The sequence below is a fragment of the Pogoniulus pusillus genome, chromosome 6 (assembly GCF_015220805.1).
Source record: "Pogoniulus pusillus isolate bPogPus1 chromosome 6, bPogPus1.pri, whole genome shotgun sequence".
Classification (NCBI taxonomy): Eukaryota; Metazoa; Chordata; class Aves; order Piciformes; family Lybiidae; genus Pogoniulus; species Pogoniulus pusillus.
In genome coordinates this window covers 23,824,667-23,839,925 of record NC_087269.1, presented here as the reverse complement: position 1 = coordinate 23,839,925, position 15,259 = coordinate 23,824,667, and the positions used below count along the sequence as shown (strand labels likewise).

General features: G+C 48.0%; 1 pseudogene; it reads left to right on the top strand.

Moving 5' to 3' along the window:
* Nucleotides 1-340: 340 nt before the first annotated feature.
* LOC135176414 (lysosomal acid lipase/cholesteryl ester hydrolase-like) lies at nt 341-14,365 on the top strand (annotated as a pseudogene).
* Nucleotides 14,366-15,259: the final 894 nt, after the last annotated feature.

Genomic DNA, 15,259 nt, shown 5'->3' with positions numbered 1-15,259 from the left:
GGGGCAATGGGCTCAAACTAGAGCAGAGCAGATTGAGATTGGACATGAGGAACAAGTTCTGCACCATAAGGCTGCTGGAGCACTGCAACAGGTTGCCCAGGGAGGTGGTTCAGGCCCCAGCCCTAGAGATATTTAAGCTGAGGCTGGGCAGGGCTGTGGGCAACCCGATGTAGTGGAGGATGTCCCTGCTGAGTGCAGGGGTTTGGACTTAGATGACCTTTGGAGGTCACTTCCAACCTAAAACGTTCTATGATTCCATGATAAGTGCAGGTCTGGTTTGAGACTCCCCTACTCCCAGTGGCACTGATACTGTGGATGTGTTGTTGTAGGCAAAGAGAGGATGTGGCTGGCCCTAGCTCTGATGTCCATAGTCCATGGGATGATGTCTGGACAATGCCTCTTTAATTTTCCATGTCCTAAGAATCCAGAAGCACAGATGAACATTGTAAGTACAAGGGCCTGGGAGCAGAAACAGTAAGTGTCTGGGAAAGAGTCAGCATAAAATGCTGATGGTTAAATCCTGCCTTCATGGATTAACTTGGAGCCTTGGAATCATGCTTTGTTGGTTTTTCCCTTTTTGCAGAGTGAAATGGTTTCCTACTGCGGATACCCCAGTGAGGAGTATGATGTGACAGAGGATGGCTACATCCTCCAGCTGAACAGAATTCCTTATGTGAGAGGCAATGGAAGCCAAGGTAAATTTGATATCTGTATCATGCAGAAAACCCACCCCTTATCATCTGACTGGGATAGCAGGGCTTGTTCAAGAGAGTTTTCCAGGTTCTCCATGGCTCGGTGTTTGTAACCTGTTTTGGTCCATAAGAATTTGTAGGGGAGGCTGATCCTTTGTAGTGATGTTTCCTCACCCTGTGTGGAGACCTGAGTGTAGGTGATGCCCCAGGCACCCGGCAGGCTGCAGTCCTAGCAATGAGAAGCAGCTAACCCCACCCACTGGTGCCACACGCTCACCTTGGGCTTTCTCTGAGAGCTGGGCCCTGGAGCCATCTGCTAGACCAGCAAACCAGTTTAATACTCCTTGGGGAACTTCCAGGTGACCCTCTTGTCCTTTGAAAAGTGACAACTAGGAAAGTCTAGACCCTTGAAAAGATACATTTTAATCTATCACATCTCCAGGAACATCCATGTTTGCTCATGGAGCTCCTCGGGTAGCTCAAGTTGTGCCAATGCTCCCAGCAAAGCCTCTCTGTCAAAAGCCTGCTGAGATAGAGAGCTTAAGTACTGCTCTGCTTGTGTCTCCTAATACCCCATGGCTGATGTGAGATGGCTCCAACATAGCAATATGACAAAGGAGAGGCCTGCCACAGGCTGTGGGAGTCATGGGTTCTGTTCTCTTCCTCATCTCTGGGTGTTCAAACCTTTCCCTCTCAGCCCCAAGAGCATGGCTGAAGTAGATGTAGGCCAGATGGAAACACTTGTTCTGCCTCCTGGTGAAATTTGTCACTCCTGCAAAGAATACAGGAGCACATCTTAGTGGGATAGGGGAACTCTTCCAGCATTGAACAGGGGTTGGAGAAAATCATGGAATCCTTTTGGCTGGAAAAGACTGTGAGGTCATCAAGTCCAATCATTCTCTAACTCTATCAAAAATGAATCCCTCAGCACCACATTATTAACACCAGTGGAGCACCTGGGTAAAATGACTCTTTGTTCACCAATACGGTTAGGTGTGCTCCACCAAGATTGGTTACACATAGAGGGTACAGGGTTACATATAAGGCATGGATAGGTCAATATACCATAACAATCTGAGGGTCAGCCTCTGGGGCTGGCTAAACTCTGCCCACCTGCAGCTGGCACTCCACCCCCTGCAGCTGCATGTGGGGGGTTGCTGCCCAGCGCCTGATATCTTAACTCTCAAGATGGATTCAAGGACACTCCCAGCACAGGTTGCTCATGTTTATGATTTTGTGTCCTCTGCTAGCAAGAATTTCTCCAACACCACATCTCTGCCTCTTTGAAACAACTCCATGGATGGTGGAACCTTCTTCTAATGTTTGAGAACCTTTCCAGGGTTCTTTCCAGGGAAGAACTTTCCTCTAATGTTCAACCTAAACCTCCCCTGGCGCAACTTCAGGCCATTTCCTCTCTTTCTACCTTTTGGGATAAGAACCCAAACCCCATCTGACTCCAACCACCTTTCAGAGAGCTGTAGAGATCAATGAGGTCTCCCCTCAGCCTCCTCTTCTCCAGGCTAAACACCCCCAGCTCCCTCAACTGCTTCTCCCCAACCCTGCTCTCCAGACCCTTCCCCAGCTTCATTGCCCTTCTCTGGACCCACTCCAGCACTTCATTTTGGTTGGAAAACAGTGTGAAGAAAAATAAAGAGCATGGGGAGACTTGCAGGATTTTTTACACCACCTCTTGACACTTCGTGTTTGTTTTCTTCTTGATGGGTCATCTGCAGAGTAGCTCAGAAGGAACAGAGACAAAAAGTGGTCATTGTAGATGACTCACTTGCAACTGGAGGTACCTTGTCTACTGGTCATGCATCCAGCTCTGAAGCTCTCAACCCAGGAAGGACATGAACCTGGTGGAGCAGAGGCCACAAAAGTGATCAGAAGATTGCAGCAGCTCTGCTATGGGAACGGGCTGAGGGAGCTGAGCTGGGGGTATTCAGCTTGGAGAAGAGAAGGTTCCAGGGGGACCATAGAGCTGCCTTCCAGTACCTGAAGGGGCTTCAAGGAGGCTGCAGAGGGACAGTTCCCAAAGGACTGCAGGGACAGGATGAGGGACAATGGTTTGAGAGCAAAGCAGATTGAGATTGGATATGAGGAACAAGTTCTGCACCATGAGGTTGCTGGAACACTGCAACAGGCTGCCCTGGAGATATTCCAGGTGAGGCTGGACAGGGCTGTGAGCAACTTGCTCTTGTGGAGGATATTCCTGCTGAGTGCTGAGAGGATTGGCTGGATGAGCTTCAGAGGTCCCTTCCAACCCAGAGCATGCTGTGATTCTATGACACCCCTTGATAACAGCAAACCATATTCCCACTGCATGCACCACACCTCAAAGCCTGTCCTCATAGCAGGGCTGTTCCAACTCCCTGATCACTGTCTTGGCCTCCTCTGGACCTGCTCCTGTTGTGAAGGGCCTGTAGGCCCGAAAAGAGGCTTGCTTATGCCTTGCCTGGCCTGGACATGTTTTTCTGCCAGGACCCCTGGTTGTAAACAGGTTGTGTAAACCCCCACATACCCAGCTCGTGTCTCCCTGGGGTAAACTCATGTGATCCCCACATTTGGGGAAAGTCCAGGCAAGAGCCTTCTGCCTATTATGGTAAGGTTTGGCTTACTGCCAACCTGATTGGTCATTCTAGTGGCCAAAGGGACCATTAATCTCAGCCCACATTCAATAAATGGGGGTGCACAGGCAAGCAACATACACAGCTCAGCTCAGCAATGACTCACCTGCATGGCTCAGACACATGCTCTGACCCTCACTTGCAGCACTTAGCTGCTCAGACCCTCAGGCATACATCCTGCATTGCCTTTACCTACGGAGCTCAGTCTCCCAGCAGCCACGCACACTTTGCATGCCCGCTGCCTACCATTGCCTGGTAAGAGCCATTGCCGCTGAGACATCCAGGAAGCAGATTCCGGATTGTCTGCACACACACACAGCCTGAAGCCATGATGAACCATGCCAGAGACAGCACAATATTCTCCTCCTGTGATATCTCAAATCCTGCCAGCTGAGAATTCCTGGACACAGCATCCAGAAGAAGCCAGCAGCACCAAAGGTAGAGATCGCCTCTTCACCAAGAGAAAAGATTAGAGAAAACCTGTTTCCCCACAAACTGGGAAGATTTATCCTCTCCCCTCAAGCTGGGAAGATTCCAGCCTCCAAGTCTGAGGGTAGAGATCACCCTGAAGTCTGGACATTAGACACAGGCTGTGACACAGCCCCGAAGGGTGATTAATAATTAATAAGAATTGTGAGTAAAAGCTTTAATACCTCTGTAAATATAAGTTATCTCTGCCATAGAGCAGAAAGAGTTTCCGCCTGCCCTGATGGGCAAATAGCATAAAGATCCCAAATGACATTATCACCTTTGGAAAAGAGGGGAGGTGTCCCAGGAGAAGTTCAAGGAAGTTGCTAGGTCTTGTAGAGGAAAACTGAGAGAGGCAAAAGCCCACTTGGAGCTCAGGCTGGCCACGGCTGTCAAGGAAAAAAAAAGTGTTTCTTTAAATGTATGAATGGCAAGAGAAGGGCCAAGGACAACCTCCAGTCCTTATTAGATAGAGAGGGGAATATAGTGACAAAGGATGAGGAAAAGGCAGAGGTGCTTAACACCTTCTTTGCCTCAATCTTCACTAGTGGGACAGGTTGTCTCCAGGACAGCTGGACTCCTGCAGTGGTGGATGGAGTCAGGGACCAGTATAGTCCCCCTCTAATCCATGAGGAAGCAGTAAGGGACCTACTGAGCCACTTGGATCCTCACAAGTCCATGGGACCAGATGGGATCTATCCTAGGGTGCTGAGAGAGCTGGCAGATGAGCTGGCCAAGCCACTCTCCATCATTTATCAGCAGTCCTGGCTCACTGGAGAGGTCCCTGAAGACTAGAAGCTGGCCAATATGATACCCATCCACAAGAAGGGTCGTAAGGAGGAGCCAGAAAACTACAGACCTGTCAGCCTGACCTCAGTGCCAGGCAAGGTGATGGAACAGGTAATCTTGGGTGCCATCACAAAGTACCTACAGGATGGCCAAGGGATCAGGCCCAGCCAGCATGGGTTTAGAAAGGGCAGGTCCTGCCTGACCAACCTGATCTCCTTTTATGATCAGGTTACCCACCTGGTGAATGTGGGGAAGGCTGTGGATGTAGTCTACTTGGACTTCAGCAAAGCCTTTGACACTGTCTGCCACAACAAGCTCCTAGCCAAGCTGACAGCTCATGGCTTGGACAGATTCACTCTCTGCTGGGTCAGGAACTGGCTGGAAGGCCAAGCCCAGAGAGTGGTGGTGAATGGTGCCACATCCAGTTGGCAGCCAGTCCCTAGTGGTGTTCCCCAAGGATCAGTGCTGGGCCCAGTCCTGTTCAATATCTTTATTGATGACCTGGACGAGGAGATTGAGCTAGGAGCAGGTGTTGATCTGTTGGAAGGTAGGAGAGCCCTGCACAGGCTGGATGGGTGGGCAGAGGCCAATGGGATGAGATTGAACAAGGCCAAGTGCAGGGTTCTGCACTTTGGCCACAACAACCCCAAGCAGTGCTACAGGCTGGGGACTGAGTGGCTGGAGAGCAGCCAGGAGGAAAGGGACCTGGGGGTACTGATAGATAGTAAGCTGAAGATGAGCCAGCAGTGTGCCCAGGTGGCCAAGAGAGCCAATGGCATCCTGGCCTGCATCAGGAACAGTGTGGCCAGTAGGACAAGGGAGGTTATTCTTCCCCTGTACTCAGCACTGGTCAGGCCACACCTTGAGTACTGTGTCCAGTTCTGGGCCCCTCAATTCAAGAGAGATGTTGAGGTGCTGGAACATGTCCAGAGAAGGGCAACAAAGCTGGTGAGGGGCCTGGAGCACAAATCCTATGAGGAGAGGTTGAGGGAGCTGGGCCTGTTTAGCCTGGAGAAGAGGAGGCTCAGGGGTGATCTTATTACTGTCTACAACTACCTGAAGGGGCATTGTAGCCAGGTGGGGGGTGGCCTCTTCTCCCAGGTAACCAGCAATAGCACAAGGGGACACAGTCTCAAGTTGTGCCAGGGTAGGTATAGGCTGGATGTTAGGAGGAAGTTCTTCACAGAGAGAGTGATTTCCCATTGGAATGGGCTGCCCAGGGAGGTGGAGGAGGCACCATCCCTGGGGGTGTTCAAGAAAAGACTGGATGAGGCACTTAGTGCCATGGTCTGGTTGATTGGATAGGGCTGGGTGATAGGTTGGACTGGATGATCTTGGAGGTCTCTTCCAACCTGGTTGATTCTATGATTCTATGATTAAGCCACAAGGAAAACTCCTCTCTCTGTTTATAATTTGAATGTTTGCTAGTTAAATAACAACTTCCTGTACATATTTTATCCTAAATTGTTTTCATAACCGTGTACTGAATATTAATACACAGTGGTTGGTGGTGGCAAGAGTTCAGAATATTGAGATTAATAAATAAATAATTTTATATAATATTATGTCACCCCAATTAATTTCTCTCCTCTGCCAAATAGGCATAGGTATTGAGAATCCCCCTCTGCAACAGCTCCACTAGATCCAGTCCTTCCTGTGTTGAGGGTTGCAGAGCTGGACATCAAGGGGTACAGACCTGCCTAACACTGACACAAAGCTGGCAGCCATGATTAACAAGAATAAAGTGTCACTGTATTGTTTGCAAAGATGCCAGCATCAAAACCCCAAGTGCCCATGGTGATTGTCTTCCAGGTGCAAGGCCTGTCATACTGCTGCAGCACGGTTTGCTTGCAGAAGGCAGCATCTGGGTGACCAACATGCCTAACAACATCCTAGGCTTCATTATTTCAGATGCTGGCTACGATGTTTGGATAGGCAATAGCAGAGGGAATATCTGGTCCAAGAGACATCTGCTCCTGTCTCCCAAACAGGAGGAATTCTGGGCTTTTAGGTAAAGAGGTGGTTCCAGGCTCTCAGAAGCCACTGACATCTTTTATCATCAAAAAGGTGATGCTACCCTAACTCAGGCAGGAATGAATGAGCTGATCTGAGGTGAAAATCCCATGGGCTGACTCAAGGGGTAGGAGGAAGTTTGTGGGGTTGTCCTGTCTTCCTCTCTGGATTTGTGGCTTGTTTGCAATGCTTGTTCAGATGCAGATCACAGAAAACATCCAGCTGGAAGAGACATCCAAGCTCATACAGTATAACCGTCAACCTAGCACTGCAGGGTCAACACAAAACCAAGTCCCTGAGCACCAACCCCAGACACTGCTTAAGCATCCTGAAGGATGGTGCCTCCAGCACCCAAGCCAGGATGCCATTACCCTGCTTGTCCACCTGGGCACTGCTAGCTCATGTTCAGTGACTGCCAATCAACATCCCCTAGGTCCCTCTCCAAGTTGCAGCTTCCCAAGAACACAGGGCCAAGTCTGTAGTTCCCAATGGGGTTGTTGTGACCCAGGTGGGTGACCTGGAACTTGGCCTTGTTGAACTTCACACAATGAGCCTTGGCCCATGGCTCTCACCTGTCCAGATGCTACATCTCTTACTAAGATGACTGCTCTTCCTTCTGCAGCTTTGATGAAATGGTGTATAGGGTTAACACTCCAGGGGGAGTAACCCTGAACCCGACCCTAGGGGTCTTGGCCCCTCCCCAGGGGTGGGTCACACCACCAAGTGATGGTTAGCCCACTCCCCCACACTTCCTGTCCTACAAAGCAAAGGAGAGGGACTTCTTTCTTTCCCCCCCCCCTCTCTCTCCCCCCTCTTCCCCTCCCTCCCTCCCTCCCTCCCTCCCTCTCCCCCTCTCTCTCTCTCCCCCTCCCCTCCTCTCTCCCCCCTCTCCACCCCTCTCCCCCTCTCCCTCACCCTCTCCCTCTCCCTCTCCTTCCACACACCTCACTCTAGAGACCTCTGCCTGCACACCAGCACACCACGTGGCAGACACGAGGTAGACAAAGCCATCATCACACATTCGGGTTGTATTTATGCCTTTTGTAGTTTGCTTTTTTCCCTTCCCTATCCTTTGTAAACTTCCCTACCTCCAATACCTTTCTAAGTTATTGTTAAACTTTTCCTTTTAGCTTCCAAATCGAGTGAGATTGATTTATTCGTGTGTGTCTCTCCCTATATCTAATCCCTTTCTTTGGGAAAGAAGGGGAAGAGGGGAGGGCACTCTACAAATTGTTATTGGGTCTATCAAATTTATTAGAGTCTCTGGGAATTTGAATTAGAACCCAAGATAAATGGCTAAATATGACCTCCCAGCAACTATAAACTTCATTTAACAGAAAACAGGGCAGAAGCAGTGTATTACCATGGTCATTCTCAAAGCACCACTATAGGTAAGTGAGGTCTTTTGACTGATCTGGGTGACAGTTTGTACAAAATCATAAAATCATTGAATGGTTTAGGTTGGAAGAGACGTCCAAGATCATCCAGTCCAACAATGAACCCAACTGACCATGGCCACTAAACCACAGCCACAAGTGCCATGGCCACACCTTTCTTGAACACCTCCAGGGATGGGGACTCCACCACCTCTCTGGGCAACCTGTGCCAATCCCTGACCACTCTTGCAAGAAACCATTTTTAATTCCTCTCCAACCTAACCCACCCCCAGCACAATTTCAGGCCATTTCCTCTCCTTCTCTCACTCAAGACTAGGGAGACCAGACCAACTGCCACCTCACTGCAGCCTCCCTTCAAGGAGCTGTGCAGAGCAGTAAAGTTCTACCACTTCTGTACCTGTTGCTCAGCAGATACTTGAACATCCTGTTACCATGACAGATTTCTCTTGAGCCCAGTTCATCAGCTTCCACACAAACCTTGTGTACATACACCAGACTCTCTGGTTTCATTTCTGGTCAACCTAGATATCAATCATAGAATCACAGAATGTTGGTCAGAATGGAGATCTCAAGGCCATTTAATGCAACCCTCTTGCACTCAGCAGGGCCATCTCCAACAGAGCAGGTTGCTCACAGCCCCAAACAACCTGATCTGCAATGGTGCCAGCCATGGGGCAGCTCTCCCCTCTCTGGGCAGCCCGGGCCAGGCTTTCCCCACCCTCAGTATCAAACATTTCTCCCTTCTCTCTGTTGCGGAGGGCAGTAATAATTCGTGGCCGAGTCGGAAATTTATCAAAAATAGATATTTTTTATTTTTACAAACCCGCCCCCACAACTATATATACAAAGATTAATTTTGTTTGATAAACAGGTTGAGTTGCATGAGAATTCTACGAGGATACCATTAATAATCTGACTATATATATTTGGAAGTCAGAATTTGGAAAAGGACTCAGCTATTAATTAATAGCGGTTTCTTACTAAATTAAGCTAAGCCAAATAACTCACTCAGGCTGGCTCGTGCGGTCTGTCTTCCTCCTCCAGCGGCTACAGGAGTCGTTAAGGGTCGTTAAGGGTCGTTAGGCAGACAAAGGTGTGCCTAACACCAAAGCAAGTCCTTTATCTCTCTGCAGTCCAGGCACAGGAGAGTGAGCGAACTCGTCCAGGCACACGCAAAATCCAAAACGGGAACCCCCAAAGGCGGGAAGACTCCCAATATTTATAACCTTGGCTAGACAAAGGGCAGAGTTACCACACCTTAGGCGCGAAAGCGCACGGCCAATCCCAGCCTGGCTCCAGCGCGGGAACTCACGGGGCAGTCGCCGCCCCCTTCTCGGCTGCAGGGCAGGCGAGGGGGGGGGGAAACCAGGCGGCTTTTCCCCTTTCCCCCCGAAGTCCGGGCAGGAGAGGAATTTAGGGGTACAGGACTCCAGGACACTCTCCACTCTAAATCTCCCCCTTTCAGTCCAAATCATCTCCCCTTGTCCTGCCACAGCAGGCCCTGATCAAAACTCTGTCTCCAGCTTTCTGCTGGGCCCCTTGAAGCACTGAAAAGCCTCTAGAAAGTCTCACTAGAGCCTTCCCTTCTCAAGGCTGGACAAGTCCAACTCTGCCAGCCTGGCCTCACAGCAGAGCCCTTTCAGCCCTGCCAGCATTGTTGAGGATGTCTATGTCTACATTATCCTTAGGATTTATAAAGGGTTTGCACCAAAGTTAAACTGTGTGCAGCAATGTCTTGAAATAGTAAGGTGCCTGTTTTTCTTCTTTCCAGCTTTTATAGCCTTCTCAACCATGCCTCAGCTAGCTCAGAAAATCAAGATGCACTTAGCTTAGGTGCCAGTGTTCACCATTACATTTGCTCCAAGTCCAGTTAGAAAGTTTGCCATCTTTTCTGACTATGGGCTGACGGTAGGTTGCTCCAGACTGTATTCTGCTTGTAGCTTTTCACAGAAATTGAGAAATTACCTAGGAAAAGGGGAGAAGGCTTCAAACTAGAGCAGATTGAGATTGGATGTGAGAAACAAGTTCTGCACCATCAGGCTGCTAGAACACTGCAACAGGTTGCCCAGGGAAGTGGATATTGCAGGTGAGGCTGGACAGGGCTGTGGGCAACCTGCTCTAGTGAAGAATGTCCCTGCTGAGAGTAGAGGGAGTTGTGCTGGATGAGCTTTGGAGGTCCCTTCCAGCCCAGACCACTCTGCGTTTCTATCAAGTTAAATTGAACGTGGCCCACAGAACCAGACTCTGTTGATAGCATCTGTGTTTGAATCTGTACCTCTTTACCTATCTGCCCAACTGTCTCTTCTGTCTCTGCATCTACCTTTCCCTCTCTGTGGACAGATGGCTGTCCCCACGTGGTGAAATATGAGTTGGTGGAGAAGAAGGAGCCTGGCTAACTAGAATCACAGAATCACAGAATGGTAGGGGTTGGAAGGGACCTCCAGAGATCATCCAGTCTAACCCCTATGCCAGAGCAGGATCACCCAGAGCAGGTCACACAGGAACATATCCAGGCTGTCTTTGAAAATCTTCAGAGGAGACTCCACAACCTTTCTGGGCAGCCTGCTCCAGGCCTCCAGCACCCTCACAGTAAAGAATTTTCTCTTTATGTTCAGGTGGAAGCTTCTGTGTTCCAGCTTATCTGCATTATTCCATGTTCAACTGTCACTGAAAAGAGCCTGGCCCCTTCCTCATGACAACGACCCCTCAGATATTGATAGACATTGATCAGGTCCCCTCTCAGCCTTCTCTTCTCCAGACTAAACAGCCTTTCTTCACAGCAGAGGTGTTCCAGTCCCTTCCTCATCCTCATAGCCTATGATTCTATGATTCCACAAAGCATAAATCCAAACCCTTTACAGAGAGACAAACTTTGAGCTCCATCTTGTTTCATATTGAATCATGCATCTCACTCCAAAGCCTTTCTGTCCTGTCATAGATTGACGCCCCAAAGTGTTTTGATAGAATTAAACTGAATGCTGTAAGTAAACATGAATACAGCAGGTGTCCAAACCAGTGTGCAGACTTCCACTTGAGCCCAGCCGTGTAACACAAACAAGAGTACAGAGAGCAGAAAAGGTCATGCACCTAAAAATCAGAGCAGAAGCATTTAATAGGGTGCAGGGAAGGAAGCACTTGTAGGAAACCTCATATATCAACAGGAGGGTGAAAGAGAAGCTGTGGAAGTGTTGCTGCTTAGAGGAACAGCATGACCATCAGGCTTTGTGTTTGATGACTACACTTGCAATGTTACAGGAGATGTTTGGTGCCAAAGAGGTCCTACCACACACTGCCTTGGGCGAGCTGATCCTTTCCAGGTTCTGTGCCTGCTCAAAGAGCTGCAAGAAATTCCTGTCTAAGTTTTTTTGCTTTAACTGGAAGAACACAAATATGGTATGCAGGAATAAATCTGATATTCTTCAGAAAGGACAAAGCCTTGGCTGCCCAGGTGAAACCCAGTGTGAAATGCCCTCCTTTCCTTCCAGAGCCGAATAAATGTGTATGCAGCACATTCTCCATCAGGGACCTCAGCCCAGAACATAATCCACTGGATACAGGTAAAAATTCCTAGCTGCGTTGCTATGCAAAAGGGAGTATTGAGTATTTTAATGGCCTTTTGTAGTCAGACTCTTGTGTTGGTTGCTGCCACATATCAATACTATCTTTGCTGGATTTGGTTTCACCCCTCTATAAAATGGTCAGCACCTTCTTGAGCTACATCATCAAGTGGAATGGCTCCTAAGGAGTGGATCTGCAAAGAGAAACACTGGCAGCTGAGGTCCCTGCATCCACAGCAGACACATTTGAAGAGTCACTTCAGACTATCTCCAGCCTCACCCTGCAGCCTGAGTGCCATTTGCAGTCAGCTGCAATGGAAGTTCTCCTGGACAACATCCAATGAAGTTATTACCAATTTAGCTGATTCTTTTTCCTGCTTCCAGGGAGCATGGAGAACAGTAACTCCTAGAGTCCCTCTGATGCTACAGTGGTGCTGTGCTGTGCTCATCCATTCTTGATTAGGCTAAATATACCAAGCTGTTGGCACATTTCTTTGTCCGTCATGGATTCAAATCCAACAGGACAAGGGGTGATGGATTTAAACTCCAAGAGGGGGGTTTAAATTAGGTCTAAGGAAGAATTTTTTTTCACTGAAGGTGGTGAGATGCTGGTTCAGGTTGCCCAGAAAGGTAGAAGAAGCATCATCCCATCCCTGGAATCATTCCGGGTGAGGTTTGTCAGAGTTCTGAGCGACCTACTCCCTGCAGGGTTGTTGGACTAGACAATCTTTCTGGGAGGCCTGAGTCCATTGATGGGCTGCCAAATTCAAGAGTGATTTGGTTGTGGCAATTAATTGGCCAAGGCAAAAATTATAAAAATACAGTCATTTTTATTTTCCCGAATGCCTCCAAACTACATCCAAACCAGTTAAAGTTTATTTATAGGCTGTAACTCAGTCAGAAAATCTTCACAAGGATGCTTATGGGCAAGTTTCCTGATTTAGAAAAGTCAGAGAATAGAAAAGGCTAAGCTACAAGAATGCTTTACCCCACTCATAAATCAGGCTGAGCAGAGAGCCTCAGGAACAGCAGATTTTATTCACGGAGGTGAAGCAGCACTTTAGGGATGATCCCTGCTGAATCTCTGCAGCAGCCTCTGAAACTGCAAGCTGTGGGGCCTATGGCAGATCTGTGAGAGACAGCTGAAAAACAAATCTTTCCACTTCCATGACAAAATACAACTTTTGAGTTTCCTGAGGTGCGACTGTACCCCTGCCCCAAACTCTGGCTCCATTACTTGGATTATTTAATTTCTCTGCAGGGAGCTCAGAGCAGTGCCCTGAGAGCTTATCATGGGGGGAGCAGGTACAACAGCCTTTGCTACAGAGAGGTAAGCAGCTTCAGATGGCCAAGGTCACAGGAACATTCAGATTGGAAAAGACCACGGTGATCCCCTTCTCTTTCACTTGCACATGCTTCTCCTATTGGTGCTTGCAAATTGTCCAACAATGATGGCAAACAACGTGCTGAGACCTTCTGGCACTCAAGCTGAGTGGCGAATAGTTGACTGCAGTCTGTGGTAGTTCGGGCACGGCTTGGTTTATGGCAAGAGGGATACCAGAGGCTTAATTCAGAGCTTCCTTTTTCCTTAAGTAAGAAAAATCAAATTGTCCAGAAAATGGCATGGTTTTGGCTGGAGTAACTACACTGCAGACAAAGAGGGATAGTGCTGACAAATTACCTCATGGTATTGAGCTGGAGCCACCCAACAGCTGGGTCTTGTTCTCAGGAACTTGCTTCCAAACATTTCCCTGCTGTTGTGAAACAGAAGGAAAGATTTGCATCAGGTGCAACCACAAACCACAGCAGAGCTGGTTGGAAGGGACCTCTAGAGGCCTCTAGTCCAACACCCAGCTCAAGCAGGGCACCCACAGCAGCTTGCCCAGGATCACAATGGCTACAGGGATTTGGAAACTCTCCAGACAAGGAGATTCCACAACCTCTCTGGGCAGCCTGCTCAAGGGCTCCAGCACTGCAAAACACAGCACTAGGAAGATGCTGTGAGGAGAATTAATGCCAGCTTAGCCAAATCCAAATCTACCCCTGCTTGAAGCAGGACGATCCAGCAGGGCAACCAAAATGTTGCCTCTGATCAGTTAAAATTGATCAAATTGACTAGAGCACAAGAAGCAGAATTCCTCACAGGGCAGAACTAATTAATTTAAGTCAACTAATTGAATTTACTTATTCTATTATAGTGCATAACTTTATGGTAGGAACAGGTTCTTTACTATGAGGATGCTGGAACACTGCAACAGGTTGCTCATGGAGGTGGTTGGGGCTCCATCCCTGGAGATATTCAAGATGAGGCTGAACTGGGTTCTGGGCAACCTAATCTAGTTGAGGATCCCTCTGCTGACTGCAGAGGGGTTGGACTGAATGAGCTTTGGAGGCCCCTTCCAACTCAGGCCATTCTGTGACAACATCTTGTAATGAAATTTGTGTTCATTCTAAAAGAAAACCATCCCAGCTTTGGCTTTGCCTTTGCCTTTGCCCTCCACTCCCAAAGAACCTCAGATGCTCTTTCCCTATGTCTATTTTATCACACCCCATTGTAACCTTTCTTCATTCTCCATCCCTTCAGATGCGTCCACCACGCTACGAAATGAAGGACATGAAAGTGCCAACAGCCATCTGGAATGGAGGGGGGTGTGGACTGCCTGGCTGATCCCTAGGACATTGCACTTCTGCTGACCCAGCTCAACAACTTGGTTCACCACAAGGTGATTCCTCAGTGGAATCACCTGGATTTCGTACTGGGGCTGGATGCAACCGAAGTTTTGTACCAAGGAATCATCGAGGTGATGAAGAAGCACCCCTGAAGCTGCTTTGATGTTGGTTTTTTTTCCCCTAACTGATCTTGCAAGATTAGTGCCAGCTTTGAAATCTTTGGCTAGGTGACCTTTAGAGTTCTCTTCCAACCCCAACTCTTCTAGGAGCCTGGGAAATGGCCTTTTCTTGGTCCCTGTTAGCATTGACATTTGGCACTCAACGGAAGGTAGTTGATTCAAATTTTCTGCTAGAGCAGTGATGGGCTGGGGCCTTTGTTCCTGATTGACACTTCACTTCCATTTCCATTTCTTCCTCCTCCCTTTTCTTTTCCTTCCCCCCTCTTTTTTTCCTCTTTTCTTCCCTCTTTTTGTCTCCTTTCTCTCTAAAAATTGTGGCTGACACTTCAAGTCCTTCCTTTTCCCTTTTTCCCTTTTATTTTTTTCCTCTTATTTCCCTCTTTCCTGCTTTCTCATTAAAATTTATGGCTGATACCTCATCTTCCCTCTTTTTAAATTTTTTCTTCCCCTCTTTTCCATTTTTTTCCTTTTGATTTTCTTTTTTCCCTCTTTTTTTTAATCCCTTCTCACTAAAAATTGTGACTGACACTTAGTGTCCTTCCTTTTCCCTTTTTTCTGCCTTCTTTTCCATTTTTCCTTTTTCACTCTTTTCTTCCCTATTTTTATCCTTTTGTCACTAAAAATAGTGACTAACATTTCCCTCTCCTTTTTTTCCTCCCTTTTCTTTCTTTCTTTCTTTTCCCCCTCTTTTTTCCTCCTTTCTCACTAAAAAAATGTGGCTGACACTTCATTTTCTTCCTTTCCTTCCCCCCCCCCCCCTTTTCTTTTCCTTTTATTTATTTTTATTCTTCCATTCTTTTCCCCTCCTTTTCCACTAAGAACTGTAATTACCCACAGCTCTAACATGGGTGGGTTTGGGTTGTTGTT